Here is a 10,613-nt window from a genome sequence, read left to right as displayed (position 1 = left end):
TTAATGATGAACTCAGTGAAACCAGCTCTGAAGGGGCTTATTTCCTCAAGTGAACACAGCGGCAGAGAGGCAGTTGCCTTTGCGGTGGTTGGTTGCAGCGGTGGCAGTAGTAAAGTCCCAGAGAATTATAACACACTGAGCCGAGCTGCAGAAGTTTGGATGGTACTGTAGTCCTTCCCTCTGTTACCTTACTGACAGAGTCCATGCAGGAACTATTGACATGCAAATAGGACATAGCGGGCGGCGGCGGTGTGGATGGCCGACGATAGGAGCGCAGCCCGGGCGCAGCTACGCATCTAAAGCAATTTCACTTTCTTCTTGCTTAACACCGGGACTCTCTCGCTTTGGAATTACATCGGAGTAAAAAAAAAACAGACAAAAATCACTGTTCGTCCTTCAGCAGCGGTGGTCGTTTCTATTCTTGCTCTGTTGGTATAGACTTTTCATATCACCGCACCCGTCAACCCGTCGGCTCCCTCAGGCTCCAGGGCGAAGGATTTCAAATTAAAGTTAATCTCACACACTGCAAGATCAGCATGAAGCCCAAGGTTTGTTATTTTTTTTGTATTGTTGATTTGGTGGCATTTTCTTTACTGGACTACTTTATTTTACTGCGTATATACGCTATTAGTGGAGTGTCTAGATAGAATGCTAAGCATGTGGACTTGGAATAGCCTAGCCTACATTCTAATCAGCCTACACGCAGTGCCTCGGTCTTCTTACCATATCATCTTCTTGCCTTGAGTTTCAGTTGGTCGGTGTAACAACAACCATGTTACTTATGTATAGTAGTCTGTGAGCAAGACAGAGAAAGAAGCTTGAATGACCTTTTACTGTCGCAAATAAAGTTATTGTGCAGTAGTGTAGTGCAACGGCCTGGCACCACAGTTATTGCTTTCATGTGTTTGTTATAGTTAAATGCAGTTGGTCGACAGTAGCCTACGCTAAGTGAAAATCCTCTTATCTGTAATTTTTTAAATGCTAACGCAACCGATGCCATACGGTATAAATCAGTTCAGTCTGGTATAGGAGAAATAAGAAAGGACGTTTTTATTAATGTCCATACAGGCTAGGGTTGTGTCTGAACAATATAAATTTACAACATCGATTTAACCACCCTGTTAAATGACATGTGTCTGATGGGTTGTATAGGCTACACTAACTGATGGGTTGTATAGATGGGTTGTATAGGCTACACTAATTGATGGGTTGTATTATAGATGGGTTGTATAGATGGATTGTATAGGTGGGTTGTATAGGCTGACTGCAGTGCTTACCAGAGTTGTAAAGCTCTAATTCATTACAGGATAGATGACTGATTAACTGTTTAAATTGTAACTCAATAATTGCTTTGTTCCAACTCAGTAACACTGATTACTCTCCGTTACTTTTGGAATTAGCCTAACAAATATATAGAATTCCTTGTTAAACTGACACTCCATTATAATGATCACATATATAAATTGAGTAACTTAATCATGATCATGTACAGTGTGAACACTGCCAAATGTTTGTGTCTATAATCTCTTGATGAAAACATGTCCTCATGTTCTGCAGGCTATTTGTCCAGCTGTTACCAATTACAGTTACTTTATCAGATGATGTTTATTCCATTGCATTATCTGTTACTCTGCTGCTTGTCCATGTGTTCATACGGCGCTGGTGGTGATGAATGCATCCATGCAGACTGTGTGTGAACGCCACCCTCACCCATCCATCCGTCTGCCGTGCTCCCTGGGGAGCTGATTAGCGGAGCACAGGGCTGCAGAGGTCAGGGAGCACCAGGTGTATAATGGGCAAATTATGAGCCATAATGGAGTCCATGCAGGGCACTCCGCTCCAAAGGCTCCAGAAATGTGTGCGCTACACGCCGGAGAAGCGATTTTAACATTGATTATTAGATGAATCTGTCAGATGGTGAGACAGTCCCTATTGAGAGCATCCTGACACGTCGGACAGGCGCAAGGAAACACGAGAATGGCTCATACTTAATATGCAGCTGTTTAATGACACGTCAAGTCAAGTCAAGTCAAGAGTTTTAATTGTCACGGCATACAAGTATACAATGAAATGCGGGTGGTCTTGCCCGCGACGATGTGCAATACAGTGGTACAACATATAATAGAATCCAATAAAAATACAGTGGTACAACATATAATAGAATCCAATAAAAAAACAACATTGTGCAATAAACAGGTAACAGGTAACATGGTGTGACATCTCGGTATCTGTACATAGTATTTACAGAGCATATAGGACATGCTAGGTAGCTTTAGTAGTGCAATACACTGTTCCTGTTGTTATACTAATTTAAAGTGGCCTTTCCTCTTGGCCATAAGTGTGCATGTGTGCGGCATGAGTGTGTGCCCGCTCGTGTTAAAGTGGCTGCTAGTGTGTGAGCGTGCACAGCGTGCGTGTCGTGTGTGTGCTTGTGTGTGGATAGTTCAGTTTCTGTGGCACTCAATGTTCATTGTTCAAGGCTCTGATGGCCTGGGGGAAGAAGCTGAGCCTAAGCCTCTCCGTCCTAGTAGCTGGGGTTCGCAGGCGTCTGCCTGACCTCTCTGGAACAGGCTGTTATTGGGGTGGTGGGGGTCTTTCATTATTCAGCAGGCTCTGGATTTGCACCTCTTGTTGTATAGAACCTGCAGGGGAGGTAGCGCAATACCCGTGGTACGCTCGGCTGAGCGCACCACTCTCTGTAGGGCCTTCTTGTCCTGTGCCGTGCTGTTTCCATACCAGGCAGTGATGTTTCCGGTCAAGATGCTCTCTACAGCTCCTGAGTAGAAGGACTGGAGTATCTTCCCCGATACTCTGAACTTCCTTAACTGTCTCAGGTGGTAGAGGCGCTGCTTCGCTTTCTTTACTACTGTATGTCTATGTGTACAGTGTTGACCATGTCAGATCCTCTATATATTATATATATATATATATATATATATATATATATATATATATATATATATATATATATATATATATATATATATATATATATATATATATATATATATATATATATATATATATATATATATATATATATATATAACTTTAGCATCAGATTTATAGGCCCTACTTTTACATTTAAAACCAGATATAATTGGACATATCCACTGGATTAGAGGGGTATTTGTCATGGCCATGCTTTCCAGTGGGCCATTGAAGGCACACCGGTGGCATAAGAAAGGGAGCATTCTTTAGTGTTTGGCCTTGCAGGGGGGCTCTAAAACCTATTTATTGGTACCTTGAAACAATAAGCTCTTGTCATTTTCCACAGCGCCCTGCTCTTTCAGCGAGACAGCATCTGCTATCATTAAGTTTCTTTTTTTAGCGCAGTGGATTGAAGAAGCGGGAAAATACTTATAGTGGTGTTTAGTCTAGCCTGAAGCAGTGTGAAAGGAGAGCGACCAAACAAAGCCGGGGGGGGGGGGGGTATGGTGGGGGGGGGGGGGGGGGGGGTTATGATGGGGGGGTCCCTTCTGCCACTCAGCTGACTCACTCAGTTCGTTAGTGCTCTCCAGCTGGAGACAACCCCCAACACCCCTACTCCTTTCTCCAAATTGTAGGGTTTGAATTAGTGTGTGTATGTGTGTGTGTGTGTGTGTGTGCGTGGGGAGGGGGGGGGGGGTGCATGTGTGTGTGTGTGAGAGAGAGATAAGAGAGTGTGTACTGTCTATGTGGCCCTATAATAGGCCCTCAATTGGCAGAGCATGGCACTATTGGCAGTGTTGGGCGTTTGATTGCCACCGGGGGCCACCCATGCTATGTAGGCTACTCATGGTACGGTAAATCGCTTTGGATAAAAGTGTGACCAAATATTATGTTAATTCCAAAGAGCCTTCATGATATCAGTGCAGTCAGAATTTCTGTCAGCCCACGTGTGTGTTTGTCTGTCTGTGGTCTGTATCTTAGGATAGATGTGTGAGGAAGAACGAGAGAGAGGGAACGTGTGAAGCTGTAGTTTACAAACACAACCGTCACTGCAGCGCGTGTGCTGCTCTGCAATGCGGCCATAGTTGACTGTAACTCGCTGAATAGAAGAGAATAGAATAGAAATCAGTATTTAACTTCTTGAATTCATATTTATTTAGGCTATGCTAATTAAAAACACAAATGTTATGGACATCTAATTTAATTCTCTGCTTATTTATTAATATATTGCTGACACAGTTTTTTTTATTTTGACGTGGCATTGATCCATTGTTCTATTGAAGCCCATTACCACCATCCTCTCGCTAAACAACTTGTACACCACGTTGTTTTTATGGGTGCCCACAAGTAGCTGTTTAATTTGGTCTTCTGCCCATAATGTCTATCAGGGCTTTCACCTCGTCATTCGCCCACGTCTGTCCACGAGACATGTTTACCGTGTGCTTGTTTTGCAGTGAATGCGGCCGCAGTGTTTTTTTTCCCCCTTCTACCCAAGATGCACAGTTTATCAGGTCACTTCCTATATTTGGTCTTGCGTTTGGTCCGATGAAGTGAACCGAGACCTACGTTTTCAGGCGGACCAGAGTTCGCGTGTTTGGTCCGCACCAGAGTTCGACTGAGCATTCACACCACCCCAAAAAAAGCGGACTATCCGAGAAAACGAACTCTGGTCCGATAAGGCTGAGCCCGAACGTTCGAACGTTCGAACGTTCGTTCGTTAAGCTGACATTCGGACTTTAATTAATGGGTTCGAACGTTCGGTGAAAAAAAATAAAGCAGGCGCAACGACGGTGAGGCGATGTGAAGCGGCGCTTCCCCCGAGTCGCTCGGCTCAACCAGTATGGTCTCTGCCGGGCTGTTGCTGGATACTCAACCAGAGCTCTAGTCTCAACCAATGCAATAGAACAATTTTGATTGAATGACAGGCGATTCTGCCAATTACGTCACACCGCTTGCACCCGCCTCTGCTGTTACCACCAATCGGCAAGCGTTTATTATTTTTTTTATTTCCGGCAATGCCGCCATTGGTCTGCTTGCGAGAAGCATTAACGTAGCGTTAGCTCCCCGCCGAGGAAGTAAAAGTCGTAACAAGGTTTCCATAGGTGAACCTGCGGAAGGATCATTAATGAATACCAGCGCGAGCTTCATGGCGGGAGGTGGAAACAACTCTGGCCGAGGCGGCAGGCGTGTTGGGAGCCCGGCGGGACCCCCGCGCCGGTGTCTCTCTGTCTCTCTGCCGTCCCCCGTTCCGAGGTAGACTGTGGAAGGAGCCGAGGCGCGCGCCTCTCTCCTTCCCGTCGACCAAGAGTGAATACCTGTTATTGAACGTGTAACACTTAATGCCACAAAACGAATGCATTTGTTTATCTAGCCCCTTACGTGACTGCGGTGTGCAAGGGCTATTGTTTATCATAAGTAGGAACTTTTATGCAGTACTCAGTAGCTTGTTTATTTTCTTCTGAGTGCTTTGTTTAATTACATGTTTACATGAACAGCCACCACTGTAAACAACATGTTTTTTCACCAATAGATTATGCAATGCCGCCCTCCGTAGGATCTATAATACAAAAAAAATTAAAATTATATAAAAAAAAAAAATTATATAATTTTTTTTTATTAAAAAATTTACAAAAAACGAACGTTCGAACGTTCGTTCGATAAACCCTGGCGAACGTTCGAACCCTAAAAACAGGGTTCGGGCTCAGCCTTATGGTCCGATAGTCCGGACCAAACAGCTGTGGTGTGAAAGCACCCTAAAATAAGAATATGAATATAATAATATAAAAAAAAATAAGAATAAAGAATAAAATACAGTCCGGGATATACATTCTGGTATGTATGTATATATATACATTCTAAAATCTTAAATATAAAATAGACAGAAATATACAGTCAAATGTACAGTAATAAGTGTAAACATTGTAAAGTGTCCAGGAAGATTCTGCCAGACTGTACTGTCACCCTGTGCTCAGTGATGCAGTGAGACACAGTGAGGCATTATAGAGTCTGATGGCTGGCGGAATGAAGGACAAATAATGCACCTGCATGCAAGTGTTCAAGTCAGCCATGGGTGCCGATGAGGTGAGGTGAGGTGAGGTGAGTCACCGCTAGAAAGGACGGTCTAGGGGCCTTTTGTACCCGGCTGCCAGGAACAATAAACTCAAAGCAGATGATTATGATAAACAAAATTGGTCTGAGAGACGTCTGGTGGTTGAGCAACATTTGGGAAGGTTTCTATTCCTGTCGCGCGGCCAGAGCCTCTTAATACTGTTACAGTGAGAGCTGAACCGGTCTTGTGATAAAGTCACCACTGCAGCGATCCATCAGGGATTTTATTTGATTGTGCGATTTAAATTTGACAGAATGAGAGAGTGAACTTTTTGATGAATATAACAGGAAGAAAAGATGAACATGCACAATAAGCACACACACACACACACACGTCTACACACACACACTTTTCTTCCTGTTATATTCATCAAAAAGTTCACTCTCTCATTCTGTCAAATCGCACAATCAAATAAAATCCCTGATGGATCGCTGCAGTGGTGACACACACATGCATGCCTGGGAGAAGTAGCAAATGTGCCACTCTATCAAGTTACTCTGGTAGCTAAAGGTGTGTCACTGTTTTATACCTGGAATCGTAACAGCTAAAACACAGGGAGATTAGGGACGTACCGAATCCGTTGTACTGGTGCTGGTGTTGGATATCAGATAGCAGGCCAGTACCGCAGCCGCAGGCTAATACAGGGTATCAATATCAGAGAATTCCCCCTAATACTTAAATCCAATACCAAGAAGCCGGTGTAACATGTCTGAAATCAAAACGACGGGACTTGCTTTTCTGCATTGACGGCCCTTTAGATCACACTAAAGGAGAAAATAGGGATTCTATTTTTGTAAAATAGGGATTATGTAATTTTTATCCAATGACCACAAACCAGTGGTCAAGAAAGTCTACATTGTCCCAGTAGAAGTAACAGATTGGTACTCAGTATCGATGGCTGATATACTGAAAGGTGCATCCCTAAATAAGATGCCCCAAAAATATTCTTACAGTAGCCTTAATACCTGAACACATTTGTCCTCCCAAAGAAGAAGTGAGGGAATTACACATGTGATGAAGCTTGTGAGCCAGACTTGAGCTGAATGCACTATAGGATAAGATAAATAAACCTTTATTCATCCCTGTAGGGAAATTCAGGCATCATAGCAGCAACAGCAATGGCAGTGAAGAGAGGAGAGGAGAGGAGAGGAGAGGAGAGGAGAGGAGAGGAGAGGAGAGGAGAGGAGAGGAGAGGAGAGGAGAGGAGAGGAGAGGAGAGGAGAGGAGAGGAGAGGAAAGGAAAGGAAAGGAAAGGAAAGGAAAGGAAAGGAAAGGAAAGGAAAGGAAAGGAAAGGAAAGGAAAGGAGAGGTAGGAATAAGGATCCAAACAACCAGGATAAGAATAAAATATGAATACAAAATAAAGATAAAGACCTGATCTGCACTGGATCTCTGGGTTAGTGTACAGGTGAAACATATGTATATTCTATCAATAACATACACTATGCACATACAGCCCACCCTGGTATAATATACAGACTCTGTCCTTAGTCTACCCTGGTATAAATAAACAGATGACTGTACATACGATTGAAAATGTGAATATATGAGTCCATGTGCAAAGTGTCCATGCAGGGTTCAGTAGTTAAAACTAAATCAGTTCTCCAGTTCTCCAGTTCTCCAGCAGTTAAGCAAGTCAGTCCTTGCCTTCGGTTGTGGAGCTTGATGGCTACTGGCACAAAGGACTGACCAAGGCAATTTGTGTTGTGTTGTGTTGAGTGGGGGTGAAGGGGGGGGGGGGGTGTCTATGGTTGAGTGCCTTCTTCATCTTTGCTAGCTCACCATAGAGGGGTCGGCAGATGTTCTCCAGGATAGTGTCCAGCTTCCTTCTCGTTCTCTTCTCCACAACCACCTCCAGATTGTCCAGTACGACTTCCACTACTTTCCTACCAGCTTGTTTAGTTTGTTTGCGTCCCTTGAGTTGATGTTACCCCCCCCACCCCCCTTGCTCTAGCATACCACCACAGTGAAGAAGAGGACACTGGCTACTACAGCCTGGTAAACACTCAGCAGCAGCCTATTGCACACGTTGAAGGACCTGAAGGGGTCCCTGATGTAAACAAGACGAAAGTATTTTTCTGGTCTGCATCCCCTTAACAATTGTTTACTGAGCCGTACTGTATTGTTTGCAATCTGCAATCTGTTAATAAAGTTTTCAATCAATCAATGACTCTTCAGGAAGAAGAGCCTGCTCTGACCCTTCCTGTAGAGGACCTGGGTGTTGTTCTCTCCAGTCCAGGTTATTGTTCATGTGTACTCCCAGGAACTTGTAGGTGTTCACCACCCCTCCCCTTGGAAAGGGCTATCTAGTTATGGATTTGTTTTTAGATGGTGTCCTAAAAATAGGAGGCTTATGATAACCTTCTGCCTTTCAGACAAACAATACGTTGAGAACCACATTAATATGGAGGTCATAGGTCGAGATCTACCTGGTAGTTATGACTCCCACAGGTGGCACAGACCTGTGTTTACTTGGAATTGTAATCTCTTTGTCTGCTGCATTGGGAGTTGTAGGTTAAAGGAATATTTTGGCATTTGAATTTTAAGTTTATCACAATGAAAATGTTCCTTTGTTGTCACGGAAGTTAAGTGAAAAATGGCTTATTAGCATGCATCAATTCCCATTGTTTTCAATAAGGAATGCTAACAATCGCTTACAAGATGTTTCCTGGGTAGTTGGTGGACAACTACAACCTTTTCCCCATAACATCATTTTGGAACTCTGATGTCCTGGACATGGTGGCTATGGCACAGACCACGCTACCTTGTTGAAACATCTGATATGATTTGAGACTAATCTTTAGTTTTGAGGGTATTTTTAATATTACTACAAATGTCTCTGAGCATCAATAAGTGTCCTCTCTAAAAAGTGTTGTATATGTAGCTCCACTGATGTGGTGGTCGAGCTATGGAGCTATGGGCATGACATGGACAGTGTTGGGGAGTAGTTATTACTAGTTAACTACATGTAGTTCAATTACTAGTTTAACTACAAGTAGTTGCGGGTGGTAGTCAAATCTCAGTAGCTTCTTCAGTAGTTAGGTAGTTCGGCTCATGTAATTTAGGTAGTTAATTACAAACTACATATCTTCCTATAATTTAGCATTTTCCTGATTCCGCCTCAACGACTGCTCCCTGTCCTCTCCTTAAAACACAGCCTTGGGTTATGCTTAAGTGAGGCCTTGCCTGCTTTAGTCACTAAATCAAACACACCCACACTTTACTCTGTCAGTTCAGTTGTTAACTGTGTAACGTGTAACTATATGATTCCAGACTCAGATTGTGATAATTATATATACCATGTAGTTTTGGATGTAGTTTAACTACTTATTCATAAGTAGAATAGTTAAGATTCAGAATAGTTAAGAATAGTTAAGATTCAGTTTAACTACTTTTCATTGTGAAGTAGCTAACTTCAAGTCATTTCCCCAACACTGGAAATGAGTGTGTGGGGTCAAAGTATTGTTTTAATCTGGATTGGGCTCTCCCAGCATGAGCTGGTATGGGGAAAGGCAGATGGCTAAGTTTGAGTTAAACCCAGGGTTGGTGGGGCCAATCCCATTCTATGGCCACTCGCCTCACGCATCATCCAATCAGGTCACTGATCATGCATCCCAAACCAGCGGGCGATCACCCCTCCTGCTGAGAAGAAGACCATTACATTATTAGAAGAGGTGGAGGTTTCAGGCTTGTGTTTATCTCTTCTTGTTAAAGGTCTGCCACAATCGGCCAATGATCAGATTAAAAAAATGCTGCTAAAACCTGTTCTGTTTGGGAAAAAAAGCTTGACAAAATAAAAAGAGGAGAGAATGTAAATGCAATGCATAACTGAGTCATGTTGTAGGCTCTATTTCTTCCTGCCTAAGGGTATCAGATTAGTATCGTTCTCGGCAGATACTTAAGTTTGTGGCATCTGTACTGGTATTGGAAATGAAAAAGTGGTAAGGAGGCATCCCTAGTCTTGTATAAGGCCCTGCTGTATGTCTGAAGCTTTATGTAAGAGATGACTCCGGGAGGGGCCACAGCTGGAGCAGAGACGGTTAAGTCCCTGTGTCCTATGCCCCAGAGGTGCCAGGCCAATGTATGACAAGGCGGCTTCCTTTTGTGGGGTTATGTGAGCTTACACAAACAGAAGGAGAGAATGACCCACATAATGGAAGTTCATGGCGCGATGCACTGTCGCTTGGAGCACTCGTTAATTCCAGTGCGTTCATGCCATGTTTCATTGGGTGGAGTTAATGTGTGGAACGTCTCCATCATGCTATATTGCGTTTGTCTCAGGTGGCGGAGGAGGTCACTGAAAACGTGGCCATGTTGGTTGGCTCTGTGCGCGTTGTCTGGGCCGCTGCCCATGTGTGTGGAGATATTTGATGACCTCTTCTGGGGGACTTTCTTTTTTTTCATATCTACACAAGATATTTCAAAGCAAGCTTTGATGTTATTGAAGCCACTAAACATTATTGCATTATCTAAACTTTGTTTTGTGGAATCAGTATGAATGTGTAGCAGGGATATAAATGGCTGTGGCCTGTTATTAACCCATTACCAGTGTGGAAATGGTTTGGAGGGAGCA

The 10,613-nt window shown here is 43.3% G+C and overlaps 1 protein-coding gene across 2 annotated transcripts in view; it reads left to right on the top strand.

The window, feature by feature from the left end:
* Positions 1-250: 250 nt before the first annotated feature.
* The window catches only part of ankrd6b (ankyrin repeat domain 6b), a 70,062-nt gene continuing 59,699 nt past the window's right edge, over positions 251-10,613 (top strand). For both annotated transcript variants that reach the window (XM_084313814.1, XM_084313813.1), the window contains exon 1: positions 251-548. The gene's annotated coding sequence lies outside the window, so the exon portion shown is untranslated. The remainder of the gene's footprint in view (positions 549-10,613) is intronic.

The sequence above is a fragment of the Notolepis coatsorum genome, assembly GCF_963971535.1.
Source record: "Notolepis coatsorum genome assembly, chromosome: 5".
NCBI lineage: Eukaryota > Metazoa > Chordata > Actinopteri > Aulopiformes > Paralepididae > Notolepis > Notolepis coatsorum.
The sequence above is the reverse complement of the archived record's forward strand: the minus strand, read 5'-3'. Positions and strand labels throughout refer to the sequence as shown.